This window comes from Macaca nemestrina, chromosome 15 (assembly GCF_043159975.1).
Source record: "Macaca nemestrina isolate mMacNem1 chromosome 15, mMacNem.hap1, whole genome shotgun sequence".
NCBI lineage: Eukaryota > Metazoa > Chordata > Mammalia > Primates > Cercopithecidae > Macaca > Macaca nemestrina.
The window spans coordinates 12189698-12213611 of NC_092139.1; the positions used below are offsets into that span (position 1 = coordinate 12189698).

Here is a 23914-nt window from a genome sequence, read left to right on the forward strand (position 1 = left end):
AAATTGCAGGGAATACTCCAATTAGCCACAACAGTCACTGTTTGCAAATGTTGGCCAAGAATGACTGAGAAAGTGTGTTAATTATGACAAGGTAGAAAATCCATCTCCTTTTCTCTTTATTCTGACAGCTATTTCTTTCCACCATGGTAGTCACACTTATATTTGAAATCCACAAATACATAGATAGACTCATTCCTAGGAGAGATGGACAATTTCATTCATAGAAGATTGGCCACAAGGGTTCATTCCAGCTAAATGGAACAGAGAAGAGAGAGGTTAAATCAGTGAGAATTCAGCTTGTGAATGGCACTGTATATAATTGAAGAAAAAAAAAAAAAAAAAAACTACCCACCTAATTTGACACAAATCATTCCTCCAGAACTCTTGAGATAACCCTGGTATTTTTCTTACCCTATTGTGTTTTCCCCACAATCAATTATTAAACCTATTGACAACAAAATAAAAGAATTCGAGGGTATATTGAAAATCAGGGCCCATTTCACACAGGGTGTTGTCTCAAATATCACACGTATTTGTTCACGGAAAGCCTTGGAACAGACAATGTGTTCCCTTTGCTGAGCTGTTTGCGTTTCTGTAAAATTAGTAATTGGAGAGGGAATGCCACTAATTCCCATTTCTCCATTTGAAAAGCTACTGCAGGGTCCTTTATGAAATTGAACACTATGTAACTGTGCTCCGCAGAAATGAGTTAACCCATTAGTTCTCCTCTGATTGCATTTAATCACAGGAGCTCCTTACAAGCATTTTCCTTTAATCTTTTTTCTTTATCATCACTCTTTATTTTGCTGATCTTACCTTAATTTGGCCACTCAGAACTTCTTCTAGAGAGTACTTTGTGGCCCTCACGTGGATTAACTAATCAATTATTACAATAATTTCCACTTATATAGTGCTTGATCATTAAAAACTCATTTTGAAATAGGCGAGGGGTGGCTTAACATTGTGGTGTTAAAGCAGTGATTCCTCCAAATGTATTAGTAATAAAATGTGTGCTGGGGCACTGCACCCAGGATTGCAGGCCGTTGCTGTTAAGAGTAAGGTTAAATTACTTAAATTTTTAAAAATCAGAAAAATAATAATGCAGGCATCTCATGGATATAGCAAAAATCATTGAAGAAGGCGTGGAATAAGTGATATTTCAGAGATCCTAGCTAAGAGGATGGGCTTCAGGGCTGAGACAGCCTAGACTGAGATATGTCTTTCTCACCTACCAGGGCTCATGTTATCTTTGACAAGTTACTGATCTTTAAACCACAGGTTATCATCTTTGAGTGGGGTTAATCCCACTTACAGTGTTGTCGTGAGATTAAGCCAGATCATCCATTTACAGTCGGTCCAACCTTATGCTTGATATATAAACATGCAGGACATTTCAGGATAAGGAAAAGAAGCGATTACTCTGCCATACACTATCACTGTACACATGCACACATACACACACAGGCATGCACGCTTCATGCATAAACAAACTGAACAAAGAGGCCAACTTTATAAAATATGGTTATTTTACTCATCAATTGGCTAGTTATTAATTGAGAAAAAACTTGACTCAATTCAGTCAAAAGAGATCCATATCATTAATTAGTTAGTTAGTTAACTGATTAGTTGTTTATGTAACTGGCTAATTAGTTACTTAGTGTAAGGCTTGTTTCTGTGAGTTCTCTGGTTCAGGATCTAAAATCCTCAACATTATTGATGTTTGGGGCCAGCTAATTCTCTGTCGTGGGCCTTTCCTGAGCATTGTAGGATGTTTAGCAGCAACTCTGACCTCAACACACCTAGTGCCAGTAGCACCCTCCTTCCCTAGTTTCGACAACAAAAAATGTGTCCAAACATTGCCATGCATCCTCTGGGTTGAGAATCACTACTTGGGTCCAACATGCCAAACGTTTATACTAACAGTCATGTAATTTTCTCCCATCTGCTAATTATTTTTAAATCTCATTTCCCTCCAACCCTGAATTTAATGACCAAACTGAGTATGAAATTTTGAGCCTGGCTAATAATTTTTTAAAATAGAATTGCCAGTTGTTCCTCATTATAATTGTTATTTTAAAATTACTACCTTGATTTCAAAATATTTGGCCTGGGAGGGGTCCCAATTGTGCTGACAATTGAAAAATTATAAATTAGTCTCTGCCATCAAATCTCTTATGCTTTAGTTTGGGAAATGATACACAAAACTGAAAAATTTTTAATGGGGGTAATCAGTAGAGCATGTAATTCTCCAGAATTCTGCACGTCTATGTGAAGGAGGTTGTGGTGAATTCTAGTAGTGTCTACAAAAACATTTGTAGTAGAAACTAGCCCACACCAGTTTAGGGTGCACACACACTCGGGAGTAGGGTTTCCAGGGTTTAAAGAGTATTAGGCCAGGGACAGAATGGAAAACAGAGCAGCAGGATGGTGAGGGTAATGGGACGTTCAGAGTGAGAGACAGCAACATTTTGGGGAAAATGACTTTTAGGAATATTTGGGTATGGCACACCATGTCATTTTGGCTGCTAGATTAGCTCCCTCAGGGAAATCTGCAATAAAGATTTTCATAATCCCTCATGGTTTGTAGTCACATTTATGCTCTGTTTTGTTTGGACTTGATCTGTGAATGGTGATCAGGGCCGCAGGGCCTCCCTGTTATATCGGGGTCACAGCAGAATCTAGAATTCTAAGATCCGTAACAGTGGGGACCTGTAGTGGATTTACCATGAAGCTAATGAAGCTTAGGTTTCAGAACCCCTCATTTGGAAGACCTCCTCCCTGGCCCTGAATCTAACTGCATGTATGTAATTTAATGTTCTTTTCCTAAAGAGGACCCCCCAAGTAAAGGTCTAAGTTGCCTTGAAGTTTGGCTCTTCCCTTAGTGAATACCAAGTCTCTTTGGTTCTCCTCTGTATCCTCAGAATCTCCCACAGTGCCTGGAACATAATAGACACAAAATTATGTTTGCTGAGTGACTGAGTGATCAAATCAATGAACAAAGAAAGGCAATAGTGATTTAACCACTTCAGGAAAGCATGGGAGGCCATAATGAACTAGAGGCCATAATTTATTACCTACTGATTTAGATCAACAGTAAAAGTCATTGAAGTTCGAAAGAGAGAGTGATCACTCCAGGTGTGATGAAATGGAAAGACATTACAAGCCAATCGTAGATTCAGAGTTTAATGACAACACGATGAGCCATGGCAGCTGGCAAAACCACTGACTCAGAGCTTGGATTCTGAGCTTGAACTCCAACTCCATTGCTTACCAGATGGAAACCACCCAGTTACTCTCTCCAAAATGAGGGCAGACATGGCACCCTCAGCACAGGACACTGGTGGGGATTAGAGAGATGCCACCTGCAGAGCATGCAATGTGGAGCCAAGCACATTGTAGGCACCAGTAAACGTTAGCTAATATTATTACTGAGTGGTATCTCTGTGCCACATATTGTGCTAAATGCTTTCCAAGCCTTAGAAAGAAAAGTGTCCATAAGTAATGGAGAAAAGTCAATATTTATTGAGCATCACTGTAATTCATCAGTGTTCAAGGTACTTCACTATGTTCCCCATTTAATAGTCACTGCAACTCAGTAAGTTTGGTGTTATTATTTCAGTTTTCTAAGTGTAAACTCGAACTGAGAGAAGTTACATGCAAAGATATTAAGTGAGAGAGCAGAGATGAACCACAGACTATTGGATGTCAACACCAATATTTCTATTGATTGGCTTGTTTTGATTCCATCTTGAGGGCTAAGAGCTCAGGTGTAAGAGTTCAAATCTTGAGTCAGCCCCTCTTTGGCCTCTGCAATGTATTTGAGTTGCAGTTGCAGTTTCTGTATCTGCGGAACAAAGAAGACAACAGCACTTATAGGGCCATAGAGAGGATTAAATGAGATGACACATGTGAACGACCTGACTCAGGGTCTGGTACATGATACATGTTCAATGCATCTTGAGGTTACTATTGGCCAAAATTACAGACAAGTAGAAAGTTCTATATTGACTCACCTTCAAACCCCAACTTAATGAGTGTGATGTCTTCAAGGAGTGCCCTAAGAAAAATGTATATATTTCAAATTCAAATTATGCCCACCCAATTAACTGAAAATGTCTGCTTCCATCACACATTAGCATGATTTACTGAGAACATTCTCATGGAGAAATTGGGAAAAGTAAGAGAAGTGGATCTCAGGAAAGAAGTGAATTTCATGAAGGTTAGAGGGAGATGCAATTCCCGTGCCACAGAGTCACGTGACCCTAGATCTCTGAGGAGAAAATTGTGGTTTTTGGCATAGGCAGTTCAGGATCATGTGGAGGACAGGGAGCTCTCTGGGATAGCAACAGTGACCTCTAAGATGGCAGCCAAATCTTTGGTTTTAAAAGTTATTAATCTTCACATGAAATTCCTAGTCAGTGGCAGGGGGAATATTAGTATTATTTAATTTCATTCAAATTACACTACAGAAAAACAATTAAGGTGAACAATTATGAAAGTGAGGTCAACTCAATTTTCTATAATAATGTTTTTTTGTTCCCAGGCTCATTATTGCTAATTCCTTTCATAATCTTTGCCATCTAACCTCATTTGTTTCATTTATAAGTGGCAAGAAACGCACATCACAAAACAGCAATGAAATCAAGACAGCAGCATGTCACTTTGGTGATCTCTGGAGAAAGTAATTATTGTCTCTAGTTAACCTTTTAGGGAAAAACTCATCTGCATATTCCCAATGTAGGTATTATATTTGTCAAAGTAAAATTTTCCTTTTTTGATTTTTTTTAGTCATACAATCTACCTGGAGAAAGTAGAGGCTTGCCTGAACCTGAGGCTTTACTCTGATGCTCTGAATACTTAAAAACCAAATGAAAAAGCACTCAAGTAGGTTTTAAATGGGCTTTTAGTGGAACACAAAACACATACACACACTCGTTTTTAAACATTCAAAATCATCTTGCTTATGCAGTTTCAAAAAAAAAAAGATTTTTCATGTTCATTACCAAGGCTCTCATATTTGAGATCCTCAGAATTTAATTTGATGCCATTCCTGCACTTTAAACCTGTACTGTTTAGGTTTATGAAGATTCTCGAAAATGTAACTAACAAACGCATGCCCTACTTTAAAAGCATTGTGTCTTAGACACAGCAATTTTACTTTCTAGAAACTTACCACAAAGCAGGATGGGTGAACTTTTGGATGACTGACAACCCTGCCCTTCAGGTGCTTAAATACTTTGATTATCACCCTTTTGCTGATCACTAAAGAAACACTCAAGAACACTCAAAGAAACACTCAAGAACATTCAAACATAGCTCTGTGCCCTCAGACCCTACAAATAGGTATGTATTAATTTAGCAAACACATAAATACATAGTGTCATGCCTATAATCCCAGCACTTTGGGAGGCTGAGGAAGAAGAATTGCTTGAGCCTGGGAGTTCCAGACCAGCCTGCACAACATAATGAGACCTTGTCTCTACAAAAAACTTAAAAAATCAGCCAGGTGTAGTGGGGTATACCTGTAGTCCCAGCTACTTGGGAGGCTGATGTGGGAGGATCACCTGAGCCCAAGAGGTTGAGGCTGCAGTAAGCTATGATTACACCACTGCACTCCAGCCTGAGGAACAGAGTAAGACCCTGTCTCAAAAAGCAAACAAACAAACAAAAACAGCAACAACAAAACCAAAAAAGAAATACACAAACCAAGAAGGGTATGATTCACAGTTGCAGTAAGTCCTTTCAAGGCCGTGGACAGGATGAAGGAACAGAGATCAATGGAGGATTCTAAAGGAGTCAGCTCCCTGCACACATTCCCTTGTCACACCCATGGAGTCACTTGCACCCTGCTGGGCAGTTCCCTCACTCTCCAAGAGCTTCCTACCCCTAGCACCTGCATCTCTCTGCCATAGAGCCTTCTGTAATACGCAAGCATCATGCTCAATCTGTACTAGCAGAAGCTGGAAGTGCCAAATAATGAGCCCCTCCATACGTGGAGGATGAGAATTGGTGGAAACCCATCACGGCTTCCCAGCCCCTTATAGCACAACTTGGAGGAGGTTTCACACTGTGTCCCAGAAACTCCCTGCAGGATTGAGTTCCACTTGCCTGCAGTGATCAATTTCTCATCAATATCACCTTGACTTAACTCTCCTTCCTTCTCTATTCCTCTGATTCCCGGGATCACCATCTAAATAAACTACTCAAGTCTGCCTTTGGGAAACCATGTGAGAAAGTCCAATTCAAACTGGTTCATAAATGAAGAGAAGGAGCCCACCCTTGAGCATCTGGGGAGAAGCATTTCATAGAAGAGGAAGTAACATCATGGCCAAAGGCCTTGAGGTGGGAAGCCGCTGTTGTTACACTGCAGAGTTGGAAAGGAGACCAACGTGGTGGAAGCCCAGGGTTCCAGGAAAGCCAGGAAGGCACTGGAGGCCTGAGACCAAGGTGGGACCAGATCGTGGGAACCTGGTAGGCCATGGTATGGACTTAAGGTTGTGTTCTAAATGTACCTCCACCTTCCAAATAAAGAAACTGAAGAAGAGAGAGCCTGCAAAACAAGGGCAGGTGGCTAGCGGGTATTTGAGTGAGAATCTAAAAATAGTGTGTATTAGTCAGGGTTCTCTAGAAGGACAGGACTAATAGGACAGCTGTACATTTACAGTCACAAGGTAAAGTCCCACAATAGGCTGCCTGAAAGCAGAGGAGCAAGGAAGCCAGTCCCAGTCCCAAAACCTCCAAAGTAGAGAAGCTGACAATACAGGCTTCAGTCTGTGGCCAAAGGTCCGAGAGTGCCTGGCAAACCACTGGTGTAGATCCAAGAGTCCAAAGCTGAAGAACCTGGAGTCTGATGTCGAGGGCAGGAAGCATCCAGCACAGGAGGAAGATGGAGGTCAGAAGCCTCAGCCAGTCTAGTCCTTCCATGTTCCTCTGCCTGCTTTTATCCTAGCCATGCTGGCAGCTGATTAGATGGTGCCCACCAAGACTGAGGGTGGGTCTGCCTCTCCCAGTCCACTGACTCAAATGTTAATCTCTTTTGGCAACACCCACACAGACACACCCAGGAACAATACTTTGCATTCTTCAATCCAATCAAGCTGACACTCAATATTAATCGTCGCACAGGGCAATATGAATACTGATCCCACCTTTTTAGCCTCTCTTCTATTAAACCTGTTCTAAAGTAGCTTAAACCTGTATTTCCCCTCCTGATTTACACCAGGCTGGCTACTCAGTCCCTTTTCACACCTTCCTGCCAAAGGTCTCGGTTCTGTCCTGCTACCAATATGACAGATAATGAACTCCGTTCCTTACATCAGCTGGAAGAGCTGAGCACCTGCATTCCTAGCCAATCTCTGGCACATCCTTTTGCAAACATCAAGCTATATGGCCTCTGTAAATTTTCTGAGACATATTAATGTTCACCTCCATAATGCCTTAATTGTACAGAAACCATTAGACAATAATGTGAAGGTGACAAAGGGATGCATGCAAATGGTAAAGAAAGAGAGCAAGATGCCTAAATTAAAAGGGGTGAAGGGTCCAGGACAGTCTTTCATGGGGGAAAAGATTCATGGAGATTTGCTATCTTAACAAGAATGGACTGCCTCATAAATTATCTCAATATGATGCCCGTAAGTCAAGGGGAACTTCTGTAAAGTAGGAATTTACAAAAGGTTAAATTAAAATGAAGGCAGAACAATTATTTTTGTCCTCCTGCCTAGCAGGGCTTCTGCTAATGTTTGTGTACAGAAGTGATAACGGCGGGATACTTCAAAGCCTTTTCAGGGAAAATCATATCGTTGGTGAGAAAGGATTTGATTTTGTAAAAAGCTTACATTGTCAGTGATATTGAAAATAAAAAGACAAGATTGCATGAGCTAAGTACTTTATTTTCGTTAGTGTTCATGGGGTTCCATGGATCCTCATTGTGCCCATAATTGGGGTTTTAAAAATGGGAATAAAGCAGAGTATGTTTTCCTTTGTCTGTGAAGATGGCATTCCTGACCCACCAGTGCAGGGCCACACACTTTGAATTTTGTTTCTGGGGAAGAAGACACATTTGCTTCAAGGGCTCCTGATTCTCTTGGCAAGGCCAGAACATTTGATCAGGGACCACTTTGAGAGCAACATGTTGAGTTTGCCCTCATGTTTTCCTTGATCCAGTCCCCTTGGGTACTTTGGTTAACTTCACAGAGAGAAAGAAGTAGAATAAACTGGGAAAAAATAACAATTTCCGGCCAATTAAAATGGAAGCATCATATGAGCAGAGGGCATACATCCTACGATTTCTTAACCTCAATGCCTGTCCCTGGACCTGTCATTTATAGGAAGTGCATTTGTTGCAAATAACCCAAAGCGCAATGTAACTCAAAATATAGAAAGCAATTTTCTTATACAACTAGAAATCTAGAGGTGGGGTCATGTCTAGAGTCATTAATTTCCTCAACAACATTATCCAAGAACCCATGCTGTTTCAACATTTATCTCATGTAGATTAGGTCCACAAGTCTGCTCCCTTTGAGGACCCCTAACTGTATTTTTTTAAGAGCAAGAACAACCTTCCTGGAAGCTTTCTGGTGACTTCACATGTCATTGCCCCAAATTCTACTTATGTTTATGCCTTAAACAAACCAACAGCAAAGGAAATGGCACTAAGAGGGTTGGCTTAGATAATCAAGACTTGACCTTGGGTTTGGAAATGGAGCAGCCTTCTCTCAAACACAGTCACTTCAAGGGGGGATAGTTGAACAAAGTCAATGGTTCTGATTTAAAAAAAGTAATAATAAAACAGGAATGGAAGGTGGGAGTAGATATTGGCAATCAACAGCCTCCACTAGAACAACAAATTTTGGTAAATGTTTATTGAAGAAAACATTGAATGAAACAAATGAGTCTGTCCGGTGTCATTCATGATTTCCTTCTTTGGGGATGTTGATTTTGGTTTGTTTCTAGGGAGTGTCTGTTGTTTTTTGTCTTTCCAGCATTTATTCCTCCTTCTTCTCATAATAACGTTCCTATTTTTCCTTAAAAACCCCAAAGACTCCATCATCAATGCATGTGGATTGATTGGTGCTAACCTCCTCCCACATACATGAGACACATATCCAAAATCTGACCCATTAGTGTCTTCCATTCCTCTTGCCACAGCAATCGATCCACCTGAAAGATTAATCTAATGAGAGTTAATTCAGAGGAGCTACGGGAAAGGTTGATGTCTCTTCCCAACAGAATTAGAAGGTGTTTAGAGCTACAATAATGTAATCATGGACGGTTTTTGTTTAAAATGGGGAGAAAGGGAGAGCACGAAAATGAATCCAACACTGAGAAAAGAAAAACCAGGAAATGAAGAGAGACTAAATCTTGAAGACACTGTTTAGACTCTAGATCTAGGCATGCCTGAATGAGCAAAGAATGTGCTTAATTCTGAACTTTTTTTTTGAGACAGAGTCTCACTCTGTCACCCAGGTTGGAGTGCAGTGGCACAATCTTGGCTCACTGCAACCTCTGCCATCCAGGTTCAAGCGATTCTCCTGTCTCAGCCTCCTGAGTAGCTGGGATTACAGGCACCTGCCACCACACCCGGCTAATTTTTGTAATTTTAGTAGAGACGGGGTTTCACCATCTTGGTCAGTCTGGTCTTGAACTCCTGACCTCATGATCACCTGTCTTGGCCTCCCAAAGTGCTGGGATTTCACACGTGAGCCACTGTGCCCAGCCCAATTCTGAACCTTTAGCCAAATAATTCAGTATATTCTTTGTTTTCCCTTAAGTCAGTTTAAATTGAGTTTCTATCACTTGCAACCAAAAGAGTCCTACCTAATTCATATTTTTTATCCCTACTGTGCTGTGAGTTTTCTAAGAACTGAGGCTCTGACATATCCATCTCACCATTTCCATAGCCCCCAGTACGTAGCAAATTTTTTCCTAACCTTTTTGTAATATGAGAATTTGTTTAATATAAAAAATATTAAGACTTTCACGCAATAGTGCTTTTGCTTTTGAATATCTGTTGAGTGAGAAAATATATAACAGAAAGCTACTCCGAAACTAAGGGTACTTTTGTTAAATTTCTATTTTATGATTCACAAAGGCCTCCACCTACATTTTAAAATAGTCGTATATAATGTGCAAACACATTACCTATTTAGCCTAAACAAATTTTGATTCGCATGTTGATTTGTGGTTCTGAATTTAATTACCGCACAAGGAGGGCCACAGACCACAATCTGGAACACCAGAAGAAAGTGAGTGGTAAATGAATATTTGTAGAATGCTATATAATAAATGAATCAATGGCTGACCCCTTGAAATACACTTTTCAGATGACTAGCTCATGTGACAAGCATCATCCAAAGAGGATATCAAAATCTCAAGGTCCATAGATGATTGTTCTAGGAAATTTTGAAGTTGAATACTTGTAGGTAGGGTGTGTACTCTCAACTTCATCATAATTCCTACCAGTCTCTGGTGTCTCCAATGACACAAAGCACCCATTTAAATCTCCTGCTATCCCGGTAGGCATTTGGATTTGTGAGTCCCTGGTGTGGAAGATGTTTGTAGTTACCTACTTATTATCCATTTTCACCTTCTTATTTAACTTAAAAGAGCAATGTGGGGTCTAGGCACAGTGGCTCATGCTTGTAATCCCAGCATTTTGGGAGACCAACGCAGGAGGATTACTTGAGCTCAGGAGTTTGGGACCAGCCTGCGCAACATAGTGAAACCTCATCTCTACAAAACACCAAAAAATTAGCTGGGTGTGGTGGTGCATGCCTGTGGTCCCAGCTACTCTGGAGGCTGAGGTGAGGGGGTTCCTTGAGCCCAAGATTTCGAGGCTACAGTGAGCTGTGATCATGCTACTGTGCTCCAGCCTGGGCAACAGAGCAAGACCCCATCTCAAAACAAAAACAAAACAATGAACAATGAACAAAAGAACAATGTGGAAACCCAAAAAGATCAGTTCCGCAGGCTCCAGTATAGCTAGTTCTAGCCGTGTGACATAGTTTTGCCCAAGGAAATGTAATTGGAAGTCCGCTGGGTGGGGATTTCTGGGAATCTCTAAAAAAGTATTTTTTTATAAAAATAAGCCAAATCAACTGACATATAACTTCTGCTCACTGTCCTTTCCCTATCTGCCTCCCTGGAATGTAGGCATAGTGTCTAGAGGTGGAGCCACCATGTTGCCAAAAGCCTGAAGACAGAAGCCATACACCAAGGATGGTGAAAGGAACCCAGGGTCCTTGATGGACTCAGGAAACCTTTGTACTATGCCTGGAATACACAACCCCAGTCTTCTTGTGATAAGAGAAACATATAAACCCTAACTTGTTGTGTTGTCAGGTTTCTGTTACCAAATTCTGCCATTGTAGCAATTGCAGCATGAAAGCATTCATACACAATACATCATGGATGGGTGTGGCTGTGTGCCAATAAAACTTTATTTACAAAAGCACAGTGGGCTGGATTTGGTCTGAGGACCATAGTTTGCTGATCTGTGTTCTACATATTCTCATGGTGATAGCTGTAGAATTGTTGCTTATACTTCTTTTTTAGTTCTTCCAATTTACCTTACACACTGCTACTAGTCTGTAAGAAACTACTGGAGACAAGAGAAAAAGCTGAGTCCTTCCATGTGCTTTCCATTTCATAAAGGCACTAGGATGGGCATAGATAGAAGAAAATAAGGATTATGCCCTAAAAGATGTAAAAGGATTCATGGCTCAATCCTTCTGTTAAGGATGTTGAATATGTCTTCTCAAGGATCCCTTTTGAGAAGGAAGAGAATAAGGGGACAATACAGGATTTGGGTTAAGAGCTAGAGGTTGCAGGACTGGCAGACTGTCACTCAGGAGAATATTAAGACTTGTTCAAGGGAAGTTAATATAAGTGATAAGACTGTAGGTTCTGAAGACAGGGCCTCTGTAAAATACCACTAAAGTGGTGTTTGACAATTCCTACCATTTGTTTTGAGAAAAATGCGCCTGATACAGATATTCCAGAGTAGCAAGATCTCCTAGAGAGACATCAAGATAAGGGTGGAGCACATTCACTTTGTAAGAATTGCCCATCCACTCCCTCTTTTCTGTGTTATTCTTCAGAGTTTACTTACAATGGACGTTCCCTCTCTTCTCCCTCCACTCTATGCCCCTTCCACTGCATAACACCTATGAAATCTGTACCCAAGTCACTTCCCTGAATTGTCCTAGTGCCTTGGCACAATGCTTGGCTCAACTTTGCTCCTATCAGAGTGAACCTCAGGACCTTTGCTCAGAGAAGTGACTCTCTCTCCCTTCCTGGATGTGAATAATGAAATATACAGTTTCGTTCCTAAGGCATCCTTCAAGGAACCCAGTCTCAGGATAAAGCCAACCTAGGAAGGAGGGCAGAACAAAGGTCATCTCAAAGAAATGAAACTGGAGTTCTGAATTAGCTCTGTTTGAAAACTGTTCACCTCTATTTTTTTAACTCTCTGAGTCAGTAAGTTCCCTTTCTGATTAAACCAAAGGTCAGCAAACTACAGCCTGTGGGTAAAATTCAGCCCACTATATTTTTTATGGCCCTCAAGCTAATGGTGGTTTTTATAGGTGAATGTTCACAATTGATTTGATGATAGGAAATACTAAATTTGAGCCTCAATTAAGAAAAATCCTTTATCTCTCTCAAATTAAGATTTTTTTTTTTCCAGAGATGAGCTCTCATTATGTTCCTCGGGATGGAATGCAATGGCTGTTCATAGGTGCAATTATAGCACACTACAGCCTCTAACACCTGGCCTCAGCCAATCCTCCTGCATCAGCCTCCTGAGTAGCTGGGATTACAGGACCTTGCCACTGTGCCTGGTTTTCTCAAAATTAAGAATTCTACTTTTTTTCTCATTAGTAGACCTGTATTACAAAAACTTGAACTCAATTATTATTTTTTGAATTTTATCATTGAAAAGTGTATGAAAATGTGTCTTCCTTTTTGTTGCATAAGTGCCCACTTAATATTCTCTATTTTCCCTCTTGACTCTTGAGGCTTAAAATATGTATTCTCTGTCCCTTTACTGAAACAGTTTGTGCACTGCTATGTTAAGCTATTATATTTCACTTATCTGCAGTATGCCAATAAAATTGTGGTAAGTAATACACATTGTTTTAAGGGAAGAAATAAAATGTGACCACTTTTGCTTCTTAAGTTTCTGCCATATGAAAACTCAACCATACTCATCGAATCAACTGCCTGAAAGGGCCTCCCCTCCAGCCATTACCACCCACTCTAGCTTTCCCTGTCCTTCAACAAGTAAATAGTGTCCTCTTAGATGTGGTTTTTCTGTCCTTTGAATCTTTGATGGTGTGCTTCCCTGTCATATCCTATAATCCTATTACAAAACAATAAAAATTTGGCCTGGAGTGGTGGCTCATGCCTGTAATCCCAGTACTTTGGGAGGCTGAGGTGGGCAGATCACCTGAGCTCAGGAGTTGGAGACAAGCCTGGGCAACATAACAATACCCCATCTCTACCAAAAATACCAAAAAATTAGCTGGGCATGGTGGCGTGAGCCTGTAGTCCTAACTACTTGGAAGGCTGAGGTGAGAGGATCCCTTGAGCCCAGGAGGTCAAGGCTGCAGTGAGCTGAGATTGTTCCACTGCACTCCAGCCTGGGTGACAGAGGAAGATTCTGTCTCAAAACAAACAAACAAACAAACAAAAAAAAAAACAAAAAGAAAACAATTAAAATTTAATATGGGATGATTTATACACTATAAAACAATTATTTTATGGTTCTTAGGGTTTTTACTTCTTTTCTGTATCTAAGCATATCCAGTAATAGTGAGGCATGTATGATTTATATTTTTGTTGAAATTAACTGGAACTAAAATATTATTTTTTTCTCAGAAGACAGCACTTTTTTTTCCTCAGAGGAAAGTACAAAAAGTCAGATGGTGCAGGTGAGAATCTGAACAGTGCTGGTTCTCCCTTTTCTGTTTAAAAAAAAAAAAAAAAAAAAAACCAGCATCTTCCCCCAAGAATGACTGCCATCCAGTTTTACTCCTTGCGACTGGGTGCAGCCAACCGGGACCACCAGCTTCCTGGGTGGTCTTTATGGCCCAAGTCTGGCCATTTATACCTCACTGAGCACAGTGATTGGTTCAAAGGTAAGCACCTGATGCAGTCAGAGCCAATCAGATCCAATCTCAGGATTACCTGGAGTTTCCTGGAGGGAGACACTTTCTTTTCCATGTGACTTGAATTGGAGATCATGTGAGCTGCTGGAAAGATAGCCTGCCTGAGAAGAAGTCAACACAGAGGAAATCAGAGCAGAGAGGTGGAAAGAGAGAAATCAAGCGCCTGGTAACATCGTTTAAAGAAATAGATTCAATCGTGCCTGAAGCTAGAGCTATTAGACTGGACTGTTCAATTAGATGAACAATAAATTCTTTTTCTGCTGGAGCCAGCTTAAGTTGGGGTTTCTGTCGCTTACAGTGGAAATATACAACCACTATGTGATGCTGTGGCTGTCTTAAGTTGGGTTCTCCCAAAAATAAGCCCGAAGACAAAGATCTGAGTGCAAGTCATTTATTTGGGAGCTGCTCCCAGGAAGTGCTGGTAGTGGGACAAGGAATTAAGACAGGGAAGGAGAGACACCTGAAAGGGTGCCTGATCAAGCATGCGGACACTGAGAACAGCTGAGGAATTGAGAGACACAGGCTAGAGCACACGCCTCAGAAATGTTATTCTTTCTTTGCTCCAGGAGCAAGGAAGCTGGGGTATTTAATCTCCAATTCACGTTCATCATTGGTCCAGAGACTGTTTTTAGGGACCTTAATGGTTCAGCATTTCTAGCCTGCCCCTGGCATGAGAAGGCACACGGAAGGAGAGTTACACGGGGAGAGAATTCCAACGCATGTACTGGAATGCAGACTGGGAAGTAAGCAAGGCTCTCATGGAATCAAACGATTGACTGAATATTTCTGAGTTTCACTTGCTTCACTTGTAAAATGGGGGGACATTCACATCTGTGATGCTTATTTTACAGAATCATTGCAAGAATCAATGAGACTGAATGTGTAAAAGGACTTCTATAATATACAAAGTGCTCCTATAATATACAAGGATGCAGTATTATTATTAGATTGTGTTGTTTTCTTTGACTTATCTAATGCAAAGAAAGAAGAGGCTCAGATGACATATACAAAGCCTAACTCATATACATACAATATAGAAAGAATAGGCTCAGATGACATATGCAAAGCCTAACTCATATACATACAATATGTCCTCTACGCATTAAAGATCCCCAGCAAAGTGGCCCAGGAGTCACAGAAACCCTCAACTTCTTGCTGTCACCCCTTGGATTTCACACCTGTAGTGGCCATATGTTGTTCTGTGCTGTCTGGCATCGGTGGCTCCTCCTAGGACAGCACCTTGATTTCCCTTTGGAAACCACCCTCTTCCGCTGCCATCCCTGTGAGCAAGGTGGGTTGACCCCAGCTCCTGCCTCTGGAGGTGAAAGTATGACTCAAACCTGGGCGATGAGCAAGAGGCTGAGGCTGACAGGGACATGAGAGCAAAGCCACCACACGCTCTGTCCAACACCTCATGAGCCAGCTCTCACCTTGGACATCTATGTCTCTGTCCCTATGTCCATAGTCATATCAGGTTAAGAAATAATGCTGCATTGAGGACAGCAGACCTGACACCAAGTCAATAAGCTGACCCTGATTCGCTGGGTCTTTAACTTCCTTTGGCCTCATTTTCCTCCGGGGTAGAAGCTAAATGGGTTGAACCAGAGCCAGTACTTCATGTCACCCACTGTTGCTGGGTCAGATGCTCCAAGAGAGCCAGCATCTGGACACCTGCCTTGTAGAGGCACAGGGGCCAGGCAGTGTTAGCAGAGATGCAATGTCCAGAGAGAAGACAAGCACATTAAGTAAAAGATGTTTGTCTACATCCAACAAGCAGAGTATGAAAAGGGAAAAAGAGAAATGTTCCAGTGGAGAAACCTGCAAACACCACCTCAACCAACAGATCAAGTCGAACATCCCAGTGATGTCACGTGGACGTCATGTGCCCCACGAGGATATGATGAGAAGGCACTTCACCTCTGTCGTTTTCTTCCCCAAAACCCAAAATCTCACTCTAACTGCACAAAAGAAGATAACCCCCAGCTGAGTGATGTTCTGCAAAATATCCAACTGGCACTCTTCAAAATTGCCAGGGTCATAAAAAAAAAAACAAGGAAAGACAAACTATCACAGACCAGGGGAGATTAGAGAGACATGGTTAAATGAAAAGTGGTATCTGGGCTAATTCCTGGAACAGAAGTGAGACATTAAAGAAAAACTGTGAAACCCAAATACAGCCTAAAGTTCAGTTGACAGTAATGTACCAATGTTGGTTTCTTAATTTTGACAAATGTATCCCGTTAATGTGAGATGAAAGCCTTACAGGAACTGGGTGAGGGTTATAGAAACTCTGTACCATTTTTGCAACTTTTCTGTAAATCTAAAAATTTGTTTAATAACAGTTTATTTTTTAAAAATTATCCCTTTTATTTTTAGCATTTCTTCCATAAAGCAATCTGAGGAGATGGAGCCAGACAAGAGGCATAAGCAGCTCATGGTGGGTTGGGTTCCTGAGAAACAGACAGAGACAGAGATGAGTATCTCGAGAAACAGCTATGGACTGACTAGTGTCCCCATCAAAATTTCTGTGTTTAAACCCTAACCACCAACATGGCAGTATTTGGAGACAGAGCCTTTAAGAAGGCAGTTAAGGTTAAATGACCTTAACTATGAGGCTGAGGCACTGAGCCAATTTAAAACTGGTGTCCTTGTAAGAAAAGGAAGAAACACCAGAGCTCCCTCTCTCTTCTCCCTTGCATACTGGAAACACATGTGTGATGGTTAATGTTGAGTGTCAACTTGATTGGATCGAAGGATGCAAAGTATTGTTCCTGGGTGTGTCTGTGAGGGTCTTGCCAAAGGAGATTAACATTTGAGTCAGTGGACTGGGAGAGGCAGACCCACCCTCAATCTGGGTGGACACCATCTAATCAGCTGCCAGCACAGCTGGGATAAAAGCAGGCAGAGGAAAGTGGAAGGACAAGACTGGCCAAGTCTTCTGGCCTCCATCTTTCTCCCATGCTGGATGCTTCCTGCCCTCGAACATCAGACTTCAAGTTCTTCAGCTTTAGGACTCTTGGATCTACACCAGTGGTGTAGGCCACAGAATGAAGGCTGCCTCCCTACTTTTGAGGCTTTGAGATTTGGACTGGCTTTGTTGCTCCTCAACTTGCAGATGGCCTATTGTGGGACTTCACCTTGTGATCGTGTGAGTCAATAATCCACAATAAACTTCCTTTCATATATACATCTATCCTATTAGTCTTGTCCCTCTAGAGAACCTTGACTAACACACCATGTAAGGACACAGCTGGAAGGCAGCTATCTGCAAACCAGGAAGGGAGGCCCCACCAAAAACCACCCTTACTGGCGCCTTGATCTTGGGCTTCTAGCCTCCAGGATTGTAAGAAAATAAATTTCTGTTTTTTAAGCCACCTAGCCTGTGGCATTTTATTATAGCAGCTCAAGAAGACTAAGAGAGGAGCCAGGCCAGTAGAAGGGAAGCAAGGGAGTGAGAATGAGCAGAGGGAGAAGCTGAGCTATGATGCTGTGACAGTGTAAGCCTCAGCCAACTATGCAGGGAGTTCTGAAGCTGGGGTGACCTTCAGAGCTATCCGGAATTGGGGTTAGAGGATCAATTGGTCAATGGATGCAGACCGCCCCAGGAAATAGGTGGAGTGTCTCTCTTCAGCTACAGGACCCCTGAAAGTGGGATGACCACAGAGGACCACCTGCCTGCTTCACTCTCAGCAAGTCCTTTGTCCAGAAGGGGATCCGGGAGGTGCCCTATGGCATCCACCACACAACCTGTGGTCCACTCCATTCCAAGTGGTTAAGAAAGTGAGAGAAGTAAGTACATGGATCATAACTTGGTCCCCAGCTTTACATTTCTCTAGCCACGAGCCTGCCTGTCCATAACCGAAGGGAATGTTCACCATGAACAAATGATTAAAATTTTAAACCAGATAGGATTTTAGCAGCTAAAAGGGAATGAAAAGTTATGCAATCTGTCCAAGACATCATGAAGGGATGTGCTACCCAAAGGGGAAAGAGAAGATTCACCCGAACATACGCAGGGGCAGTAATCAGAGAAAAACAGAATAACCTCATGGATGAACACCCCTGAGGGGAAATTTGGTTTGCTGAGCCAGTCACAGGAGTCTCATGTACACTTGACCTTTGAACAACATTGGTTTAAACTGTGCAGGTCCACTATATACAGATTCTTTTCAACCAAACAAGCAAAACCTGCTTCTATGGAAGGTCAACTTTTCCTATAAACAGGTTCCACACGGCAGACAGCGGGATTTGAGTGTGTCCTGGAACCCCACGTATATGGAGGGTTGACTGTACTAGGATTCTACAATAAAATGCTCTTAGAATAAATTTCAAAATCCTCATTCTACAAAGCCCTGTATTATCTGGTCCCCTCACCATCTACTTCTTCATCTCAACACCAAATGTATCCCAACCTCAGACAGGGCCTTTGCAGGTGCCAGTCCCTCTACTTGGGATTCCTTTGCCCTCTGTCTTCACCCAACCAATTCGTGCTCAGTTTTTGGGTCTTAGCTTGAAAGCCACTTGCTTGGGGAGACCTTCTTGGTGTCTCAGAAGCCTCATTCCATGTACTGCTCTGTGTCTCAACATACTCTATGTCTGTACCATGCTCCAGTGATTACAGGTTTATTTTTTGGAACTATGTGTGTAGTGCAGGAGTTCTCCCCACCTCTATCATTTAACTGTTGCCATAAACATGCTATGCAATGGCAAAACTCAGTGACTGAGAAAGACAAGGATATATATTCTCTCTTAGGGTTCCGTGGGTTGGCTGGGGCAGCTATAATGCTGTAGGTCCTTGGAGCAGCTGGGGTGTGGGGGGCACATATGTGAATTCTGGGCTCAGGGTAAAGGGCATAAACACCTGCAGGAAGCACTCCTCACAGCCACGGCAGAGGGCAAGCTCAACTGCTCAGGGACTTGGCAAAATCTAGCTTGCAGCATCTGCTAACACCTCATTGGCCAAAAGCAAGTCACATAGTCAACCCCACAGCCAGGGAAAGGGGAAGTACGTTCAGTCTGTATACAAGGAAATGAAAGTCAGGGGGCTAAGGGCAGGGATGTCCAAAGAGGAGTGAAGAGCTGAGACTTGCAATTCAATGCACCACATTCATCCCGTTTAAACTCTCAAAAAACAAGGACTGTATTGGTTTATTTGTTTGTTTTTTAATTGTTTTATCTACACAGCCAAGCGCAAGATAGTCACCTAATAGGTGCTTTATAAGGATGTGTGAAACATTCTCAATATCAAAGAATATAGTTCAGATGAACTTTTGTAACCCAATCCATTTTGAAGTCAGCAACTGCTTGTAATGTGAGGATGCATGAAATATATCTCCCAAGAAAGGTAATGGCACATGTGCTAGGCTCTAAATCAGCCATCAACGAGCTACTATCATAGTATCTTCAATGGATTACACAAACGATGGCTTTGAAGAATGTCTTTGCCTTGCCAGAATTATGATTTGTTATTCATCTTGTGGATTTTTAAACAGAATCTTGTACTTAGTATTCAAATTAATGACTCCAATGTATTTGCCTGGATTTAAAAAAAAGAATCATTTTGCACAATACACGTAATAGTTACATTTCTGTGATAAACTTACTCTGTAAAAGCTTTCTCTATTTTATCATTTAGACAAGTAGATATCAGTAAATCAAATTTGAAAGCCACAATGGTGGAAGGAGCGAGAGGCTTGCAAGCCAGGGTATGAGGCAAGCCTTCAGTTCAATAAGGATGGTGGCAGGAAAAGCGAGGAAGGAAAAGCCTAAATGAATATAAAGGAGGCTAAGATAAGCCTCCAATCAGAATCTCATTCTCTATTTCCTGATCTGATTCATTAAAACCTCGGGCAGCCTGAGAACAATTTGATAGAAAGTACAAGAACTTTGAGGATAGTCTAAGTTTAAATTCTGAATCCATCATTTCTTAACTGTGCAACCCAGGAAAAACTGACTTACATTTCCTATGTCTCAATTTCATCACCTGCAAAATGGGATAGTAAGTCTTGAGCATGAACTTCATAAAGTTGTGAAGGTTTTTTAAATCACACATGTCATTCATCCCAAATGCCTGTCCGTAGGCCCATGCTAGTTTCTAAAACTGTTTTCATATGTCCATTATAGAATGAGAAAAATGCAGTGTTACAGGCTGAATTATGTTTCCCAAAAAGATATGTTGAAGTTCCAGCCACTGATATTGATGAACGTGACCTTATTTGAAAATAAGGTCTTTGCAGATGTAGTCAAGTTAAGATGATGTCATAGGCAGGGTGGGGAATGGGGAAAGATCTAATCCAACATGATGATGTCCTTATAGGAGGAGGGAAACGCCACCTGAAAACCAAGACACACAGGGAGAACACTGTGAAGATGGAGACAAACTGGAGTGATGTGGCTGCAAGCCAAGGAATGCCAGAGGTAAAGCATCACCACCAGGAGCTGGGAAGAGGTAAGGAAGATTCCATCCAGAACTTCAGAGGGTGCATGGCTCTACACTTTGATTTTAAACTTCTGAGCTCCAGAACCGTGAGACAATAAAATGCTATTGTTTTAGGTCAACCCATTTGTGGTCCTTTATTATGCAAAACCTAAGAAACTAATACATATGGTAACAGTGAATTTTTAATTAAACAAAATATATTTGATTTAAAAGAATGGTCATTTTTAAATTTTTCTTTTATTTTCTTATTCTCACGTAACAAGAAGTGTGAACACAGCGGGACAGGGCAGGAAGCAGGAGTCTGCCTCTGCCTCCCACTCACTATCCTTGATGTACATCCTCGTCCTCAAGGCTCCTCCTGCAAGCTCTGAGTTACATACAAGGAGGAAAGAAGAGGGAAAAGACAAAGCACAAAAGGCACATGCAGCTGCTCCTCTCTTTAAATCAACTTTATTAATTATAGAGTAGTTTAGATTTACAGAAAAAATGTAAGATATCATAGAAAATTCCCATATACCCTCCATCCAGTATTCCCTCTTACTAACATCTTACATTAGTATGCAACATTGGTTACATTTAATGAAATAATATTAATACATTGTTAGAAACTAAAATTGTAATATACTTAGACTTCCTTATTTTTTACCTAATGTCCTTTTTGTGTTCTAGGGTTCCATTGATGACACCACATTAAATCTAGGAGTCATGTCTCCTTAGGATCTTCTTGTGACAGTTTCTCAGTCTTTCCTTATTTTGGATAATCTTGCTCATTTTGAGGACTGGTCAGCTATTTTGCAGGATGCTCCTCTATTGGTTCGTTTTTGAGATAAAACGTATATAACAGAAAATTACCATTTTAAAGTATATAATTTAGGGGCATTCAACATATTGAAAAAATTATGCAACCACCACCATTATCTGGTTTCAAACATTTTCATCATCCCAAAAGGAAACCAATACCCATTATTGGGTGCCCGGGCGTCCTAGCTGCTGTCCTGGGTGATCCCACGTCGGCCATGGGTGTCTCCAGGCAGTCCAGCGTCTGCTCATCAGGTCATAGGATATGTTCCTTTCGGTGTTGACTGCCAGGAGATCGGCACTACTGGCAATGAGCAGCTCCACCAAGTGCAGGTGGCCACAGGTGGCCGCAAAATGCAGAGGCGTCCAGCACTCACTGTCGCAGACATTGACATTGGTCCCAGCCCCCAGGAGCTGCTGCACCATCTCTCGGAAGTCATCGATGCAGCACTGGTGTGGCGCCGTCAGGCCGTCCGCGGCCAGGTCAGGGCTGACCCCACTCCTGAGGAGCTGGTAGACTTCCTCTAGGTCATTTCAGGCAGCGGCCTCCAGAAGGACAACACTGGGAGGGAAGAGGACCTGCTTCAGGGGCTCTTGGCTGACAGCCTCCTTCCGGGGACGCTCCCCAGGACCCTTCTTGCCCTGGGCCTCCTTCTCAGCCTGAGCCCACATCTTCACCTGCTGAGCGCGCCGCTCCTGGGTGTGCTTCAGCCACTCTTGCGTGCTCATCCTGCCCACCATGGGCATCTCTGCCAGCAGCTCCAGGTGCTCGGCCATGCCGGGGGCTGCTTGCCCACAGGGCTGCTCAGGGCTCCAGAGTGCGGAGCTCGGGGGCCAGGCTGGGCTTGAGGGGTGGGGCAGCTGGCTGGACTGGCACCCTTAGGGGCATCGCCTTCCCAAAGCTCCATGCCCTTGACTGGGTCAGGAGGCCCCACACGATAACCAGGCCCAGCAGCCCTGGGGGCGCGGTCCAGGCAGGGAGGGCAGAGGGAGAGGATACTCCAAACCTGCTCCCCAGGTCTGGCCTCTAGCTGTCATCAGCAGCACCTCGCCTCCCTCTTGGGGTCAGGGTGCACAGCCTGTGGGAAGCAGCCCCGAAACCTGGCCGGCCTCAGTCCAAGGCCTGAAGCTAATTACCCAGATAACAAAGTTCCAGCTTCCTGGCCCATTGCTGAGGCGGAAGGGAAGGCAGGGCCAATTAGCAGCGAGCCCCTGTGAGTCCCTGAGAGCCCTCTTTTCACCTTCTAGGCTCAGGAGCCTGAGTGGGGCCTGGGAAAAGCCATGGCCCAGTCCTTCAGCGCCTCCCAGCTGTGTCCCGTGGTCGGTGCATCAGTATTAATGAGAAGGTGCAGCTGTTGAGGCTGGGGGAGGGCAGGTGGTCAGAGTCCTGGAGTCCTGGCCCCCAGGGCCCAGGGGTGAGGCTCTTCAGGCAGCCAGGGCACTAAAGGCACAGGCAGGCTGGCCGATAGTGTCTTCAGGAGAGCCTCCCCTTCCAGCAGCTGCACACGCCTTTGAAGACCCCACCATTCATATGCCTGATGGCACCCTCTCCACACCTGCCACCAGCCCACAGCGGTGTCCACACGTGGGCTATTTGTCCCAGCCGGTCTCTTCCACTAGATGACAGGCTTGCTGATAGCACAATCTGCGTGCTACTTTTCTAGGACTCCTCACCTGTGTGCCAGCACCTCACGCCCTGCACCGGCCACCCTACAAGTGGGTCCAACGGCTTCCGTGGGTCAGTGGGACCTGCCTCCCCCAGGTGCTGCAGTCGGGGTGGGGGGACACTCATGCCCCTATTCTGAGTATTTCCATAAATGGAATCATATAACATGTGACTCTTTGTGTCTGGCTTCTTTAATTAACATGTTTTCAGAGTTCAACCATTTTGTAGCATATATCAAAACTTCATTCTTTTTTATGGCTGAATAAAAAATAAAAAAAATAGTATTTTTTATGACTGTGTGTGTGTGTGCCCATATATGTGTGTCTAAGGAACTTACATAGCAACCCAAGTCAATACCTTGTTTTTGCTCTTAGAGTGTATGAAATAATAAAAAATTAAAAATCAAGGACAACTATGTGAGGTGATAGGTGTGTTAATTAGCTTGATTGTGGCCATTGTCTCACAATATATATGTATATCAGAACATGTTGAACACCTTGATTTATACAATTTGTAGTCCTCACTTAATAGGTTAGGCTTTGTGTCCTCACCCAAATCTCACGTTGAACTGTAATCCCCATAATCTCCAGGTGTTGAGGGAGAAACCTGGTGGGAGGTGATGGGATCATGGGCGCGATTTCCCCGGTGCTGGTCTCATGATAGTGAGTGAGTTCTAACAAGATCTGATGGTTTTGTGTTTGGCAGTTTCCTCCTTCACTCATTCTCTCTCTCCTGCCGCCATGTGAAAAGGTCCTTGCTTCCCCTTCACCGTCCGCCATGTTTCCTGAGGCCTCCCCAGCCGTGTGGAACTGCGAATCAATTCAACCTCTTTTCTTATAA

General features: G+C 42.7%; 1 long non-coding RNA gene across 16 annotated transcripts in view; it reads right to left on the reverse strand.

Annotated features, from left to right (window-relative positions):
- Positions 1-267: 267 nt before the first annotated feature.
- LOC105470662 (uncharacterized) overlaps positions 268-23914 on the reverse strand; it is a 411643-nt gene continuing 387996 nt past the window's right edge. For 8 of the 16 annotated variants that reach the window (XR_011613241.1, XR_011613249.1, XR_011613245.1 and 5 more), the window contains one exon: positions 268-3844. This is a non-coding gene — a long non-coding RNA (uncharacterized lncRNA). Of the gene's footprint in view, positions 3845-4013; positions 4058-23914 lie in introns of all 16 variants that reach the window. The other 8 variants (XR_011613247.1, XR_980676.2, XR_011613237.1 and 5 more) reach the window with 2 other exon arrangements.